Here is a 6,564-nt window from a genome sequence, read left to right on the forward strand (position 1 = left end):
TTGTCATGCTTACCGTAATTTATTGTACTTCAGAGATACCATGTTTACGTCATCCGTGAAAATAGTTGGTATTATTTGCAATTTAAAAAAAATTTTCAAATCAGATAGCAATAACTAGAAGCCCCATCGTTGGTAGATCTCCACTTCTAGCGTCCTATCATATTAAAATTTACACCTATATTATAAAGAAGTAATTGTTATAGTTTGAGTAGTATTTCTCATTGGAAGTTTCAGGTATTGGAAAATGTTTTTTTTGTGAGGCAGCTGCGCCCTCCGTCTAAGCCAAATATTCTATTTGCACGTTCTATTGATGAATCCATAACCGCTAGTAATTTAGTGATTTTATTCAAAATAAACTTATAGGAATGTTACAAAAACCTAATGATGTTTAAATATATGCCGGAAGTATAGTTACATTGTATGTGGGTAAGTTAAATTTCAATATGTTTAATTTAATTTCAAAATTTCAGTAACGAAAAATGAACTACATGTAAGCCGAAGCCCTAATTCTGATTTTTTCATTATCGGTAAGCTACTTTTTTACGCTGTGGAATGGACTTTCCTACATTGAACTAAAGTTCTATAATGAGCATAAGAAAAACTAACTACAATCTAGCAGATTACTAACAAGGAACTAACGATTAAAATACAGTAGATATTGTGAATATTTGAATTATCTTTAATCTAAGTACTTGTAATTCTGCAAAGTTTGGTTTACTCATTGAATTTAGGCCTTTAAATAGGTTATTATTACTGGTATTTTTAATTTATTCATGAGAATTTACAAGAAGCAACGATATACGTGCATGTGAAATATTATGTTAAAATGTTGGAGAGGCTATATTTAATTGAAAGCTGTTAAATTGACCTTTTCACAATCAATCAGAGATTAAAGAATAATGTTCATATTGATGTAGTGAACTTTTCATTAGAAAAAAAATGAACAACTAAACGATGTGTATAAAAGTGGGGTAAAGTTTTAAGACGCTTGGCTATAAAACAATGCTCATGCCGTCCGTTGTTATCACCACAATCTCTTTTTAAATATATTATATTTATGGGATAGTATGAAATTGAATTGTTTTTGACCATAATTTTGGTTACCACAATCCAAAATAACACACAAAATAATTTGCTTTACTCGAATGTATGGACGAATACTTGTCTCAACAATACAAAACTTACTTCCGAGGCAGTATAGGAGTTTATTTTAATGTGGTAGACGTTTTAAGTGAGATGTTTAGCGTGGTAGTTGTCTCAGAGACCCGGCTGCGTCAGGGATCTTCTTTAGAAGTATACGCTATAGTGGGAAGGGGTGGAATTTCGTAGAAATGAATAGAAAATTTTAATTGATAATCAATAAATTACAAATGATTAAATATTTTAAAAATTCTTATAGGTTATCTAAAGGGAGACTAATGTATGTTTCAAGGAAATTCTATTTCTGTTATTCAAGATGAGTGTTCAAAAAATATTAATAATTACTTTTCATCATATCCTTGAAAGTTGAATGTGTTCATGCGTTCAAGCGTTTCCAGGACGAGGATAATTGGAAGAGGACCGCAAGGAACACTTTTACAGGATCATGTGTGTTATGCAATCTCGACAAACCACTTCCATTTAATCCAAATCCTACGTAATACCCACACGCTGCTCTTGGAACTGATGTCACTTGAACTTCGTCTTCCATTAATGTGAGCCCAACATAATATTGTGATTGATTACTGGTATTTTAATAATAACATTGAAAGAACTATTAATAAAAGAGTCAAAGAGACTTAAAAGTTGGTACATAGATCCAATTCACTGTAATAAAACTGCAATAGGACACAGTGTGTAATTTTGCCAGAATAAAGTTTAAAGTGATGTAAAAATGATGTTATATTAGATATAAAATTAACTTTGAATCGTACAGTATCGTTACTCTGCCATAGTTTTAGTAGAGTTATGAGTTTTTAAGCCCAAGAAGTTTCGAGGGTACGTGCCAAGATTTTATAAACTAGGTTGAATAGTATCTAAAGTGACAAACAAGAAATATCAGGAAGCAGAGTTCGCAATCTTTCTGTCATCTTTGTATTGATGTGTGTAGGAATATTCACTCTTGTATGTATCGAAAATAAATCATTATTTAATTTCTCAAAATTCTTCAAAATGTGTCATTTATCTTTTTATTTCTCGCCTTATAGCATGAATTTTCGGTACTGTGGTATTATCCGCAGGCCACTATTTTTGGAAGGGTTTTTGTCGGTGAGAAGGAAGCCACTCTTCCCTATCTAATACTTATTATTAATCGATATAAGTAGCTTTATATTACATTATTGTAAGTATATTACTAGTAGTACTAAAGTTCGAGATAACATTTGTGTACGCTTAAGTGTTCTGAGCTTGAATGTGGATACTACCTACCTGATTGGATTTTTTTACTTGTCAGAATTGCGGGGTGGCGCCGAAGGCACCACTGCAGCCCGCTCTGATAGCTACGGGCATATTAGATCATCTGGCACGTGATTTTAAGGTCGATAAAGTACTGACTGGAAATGCCTTTGGCTATCAGTACGGGATTCTGGGGCCTACGGTGCTACCTAACACTTCTGGCCAAAAAAAAGAAAAATGACCCCTTTAGATAATACCTAAATTCTTATTATTTATAATACTTACTATGTATTTATCTAACTCATGTATCCTTATAACACATAGATGGTTGGGACAGAGTGGCCTCCTTCTTGTCGAAATTGCTTCTAATTGGGTGGGAGCAGAAAACAAAAAATTGATTGTCATAAGAGCATTTAGTTTATGAAGTATCAGGTAATGAACATCACTTCAAAAATTATAGTAGCCTTTGGAACCAATGTACCGAATTTTCACTGTGAAAGTACTCTTGGGTAAAGATGAGAAGTTTTGACAGTTGAGATCTCTACGAGCTTTAGTTAGTTTCAGTGATGGCTTCCACAGCCTAACCGGTTTTACATACTACTGTTGACTATTAATCGAGTTCCTATAAAAGAATTTGGCAATCCAGGAAGCACTTCCAGGGGTTAGACGGCAAATACGTCAACAACCTTGCAATACTTATTATAAATTTTTTGTGATCTTCATTTACATTAGAAACAAATTTATCTCAACAGTATCAGAAATCACTAAAAGTGAAGTTCTGTATATGTTGGAGACTGTTACACATAGAGAGAATAGTAGTCATTTAACATTGACTAATACCTGTATATTGTTGAACTCGCCTTCGGCTCGCTGGGGGCTACGCCCCCCAGGCCCCCAAAGTAAACGCTTGCAAATTCGGGGATAAGCGGAATTCGGTGACTGGTTAAGTCCGGACATTAAGTAAATGACAAGGGATTTAAAAATTGACCTTTTTCATAGATTTTTTTCCGGATTCGTAAAAACTTTTGACTTTGAGGGCATTTTGCGGTTAAACCGTTAGAGATACGACAAAAAGTGACTGGACCTTTCTTGTTGGAAATTTAATTTTGTCTTTCGATTGTGCCCTCAGATCTGATCTACGACCTATGGTTTTAGCCAGAAATGAGCTCGGGAGAAAAGTCTGCACGGGTCAGCTATCTTGAATTGTTTAGTATAAACATAATAAAAACCGACCTCAAGGCAGTATTTTAAGTGGAACAGGGGGTTTAATGTCACCAGGAGACTATCTAGTCAAGGCGAGAAATTCCCGGGGGGGGTGATTAATGTTAAGGGGGTTAGACATCAGGGGGGTTTAAATTCGTCAGGATATTGTCTGGTCATATGAACAAATTCCCAGGGGGGGTTAACGTTACCGGGGGATAAGACTCCTGGGGGTTATCTGGTCATACCAGGAACTTCCCAGGGGGGGTTAAGAGATTTGGTGACTGGTAAAATTCGGACATGAGGTCATGGCAGGAAATTCCCTGGGGGGGTTTTAATGTTACCAGCCAGGGGGGGTTAACACATCAGGGGGTTGAATGTACAGGAGGTTATCAGGTCATACCAGGAAATCCCCGGGGGGGGGGGGGTTAATGACACACTTGGGCCTTTTTTTTAGAGGGTATTGTGTCTGTGAACATAATAAATATTCCTCTGTCCCTATCTACTATTGACGCTTAGCTAACGCTCAGCCTACTCCCGAAGTCACTGAACCTTTTCTGTAGATCACGTGATTTTCCTAAATCCCGTTTAAAATTTGTTTTGAGTTACGACCAACCGTTTAGCCGCTATCAAGCCCGGAATGTAAATTTTTAGGCGAAAATGTCCCAATATTTTCACTTAATCGCGTTTTGCGGTCAAACTAAGGGAAATATAGTAAAAAGTCACTAGACCTTTTTTGTAGGTCATCTTATTTCCTAAATAAAACGTTAGTCTTATTTTGACCTCCGACCAATGATTTCGCCGCTATCGACCCCAAAAACAAAAGTTTCGCGTAAAAGTTACAACACAAAATTGTATATAATCACGTTTTTCGGCCAAACCAATCGAGATAGGGCAAAAGATTACTGGACCTTTTCTGTAGATCGCGCAATTTACTAATTTGATGGGTCAATCAGATTTGAGCTACGACCAACGGTTCGGCCGCTATCGGGCTTGAAACATTATTTTTATCGAAAAAAATCTCTGGAATTTCAAATGTTCGAGCGTTTTGTCGCTTAACCATGGAAGATAGAGCAAAAAGTCATTAGACCTTTTTTGTAGTTCACTTCATTCCTGACCATGAATTTTCCGTCAGATCCGAGCTAGCTCCAACGGTTCGCCCGCTATCGGGCTTACAAAAAATGCCTGCAGGGGTGAAGAATGCGCGATTTTTTGGGAATTTTTTTGAGGGGTTGAAAATGAAAAATTCTCACTTTTCGGGATTTTCCTGGTGGTTTACACGTGGAAAGCTATCTGTGTACCAAATTTCAAGTCTCTAACTCATCTGGAAGTAGGTTAGAATTAGTATACGTGAGTCAGTCAGTCAGTCAGTTACACATGCGGTTGTATATATATTAGATAAACAACGTTAGTCGAGTTTCTGCGATGAGTAGCGACAACGCTATAAGCATAGAACATAGATATGGTGGAAAGAGATGGTTTAATATGAATGTTGAGTTTTGTTCCAGTTGACCTGATCAGACAATCGTGCACCTGATGTGACATTTAGAATGCCTATTCATCTGGATTACATTATATTTAAATTTTGCTATCAGACTAAGTGTGTTAAGTACGTTAAGAAGGCGGACACAGAAATTTTACGAGAAATATTTATATATTGGAATATCAGAAAAAATATGTTTACACAATAAATACGTACACGTAAAATATATTTGAGCAAGCAATGTTTATAGTAAGGAAGGAAAGGCTGAATCTGACTTTTTGTTAATCTTTACTTATGATACTGAAAGACCCGCAGTGGTAGAAGTATTCTTAAATGTTATTAAAGTGTTGCTCTTATATTATTATTTTACTTGAATAAAACATTTCCGAGTTCTTCGTATACAAACGAATTATTCTATATTCCTAAAATTGGTTGTGATTTGTAAGAGCAACTTCAATTAATTTTACATCCAGATACCACCTTTTATAGAGCTTGATGATGGAATAACTATTCTCGACCTAGTTTTTTTTAACTAGAGAAAATTGCGTAGTTACTTACCAATATTCTTTTTTAATATTTACATTTTTCAGTTTAGAGTCAATAAAATTTACAGATATTATTAATTCCTTTTTGGAAATACAAATGAAATTATGTTTAATTTACTAATAATGACAATAGAAAACAGCCTAATTAAGTGTCTATAATGACTACTAAAGATGTTAAAATGCAAATTTTATTGCTGACTCAGCACCTTACACATATCAACCCTTACCTATTACTGGTTACGTAAACCTGCAATATAAAACATTTACAGCTACTCCTCACAGATCTTCATCGTGTAGACATCATAACTTCCCACATTGTCGGCAACCCCTGTAAAATAGGTGTTAAATAAAAGATATACCATTGGAAAGATCATAAACTGAAACATAAACATTTACAGCTTGATTACTCCTCGTAGTTGTACTGCCTCGTAGACATCGCGTCGTATTTTCATTTACATTAAACATGGCGACACTCTTGTAAGATGTGGAATGGTTTCATTTAGACTGTAAGACCTACATTTTGTTCAAAATATTTTTGTCAATTACGTGATTGTTTTACCTTTATAGTAAATTCTCTTCTATCGTTTGTTCACGAATCTTATCCCCTCAGCATTATTTTCTATAATCATGTTACTTTCATTTCCTGTTATTTTGTGACAGTTGGAGTACAATAATTTAATGTGATTGGCCCAGTTCAAACAAAAGAAAATCCGTTTCATCTGGCTGATTAAGATGATTAAGGCAAGCCTCTGGGATACAACTGTATTTATAATTAAGGTGGAAGGCAAATTGAATAAAATTTTAAAAGGGTATTATACGAAAAATTTAGTAATGTTAAAAGTGAGAGAGAAGTCTTAAGGAATTTTCAGAAAATTCAAACTTAAGGTTAACCACTGGCTTATTATTAAAAGTATACAAATAAATTGAATTAACTTAACTCACTTAACTTAGCTTGTTGAAATA

Source organism: Homalodisca vitripennis, unplaced genomic scaffold (assembly GCF_021130785.1).
Source record: "Homalodisca vitripennis isolate AUS2020 unplaced genomic scaffold, UT_GWSS_2.1 ScUCBcl_139;HRSCAF=1356, whole genome shotgun sequence".
Classification (NCBI taxonomy): Eukaryota; Metazoa; Arthropoda; class Insecta; order Hemiptera; family Cicadellidae; genus Homalodisca; species Homalodisca vitripennis.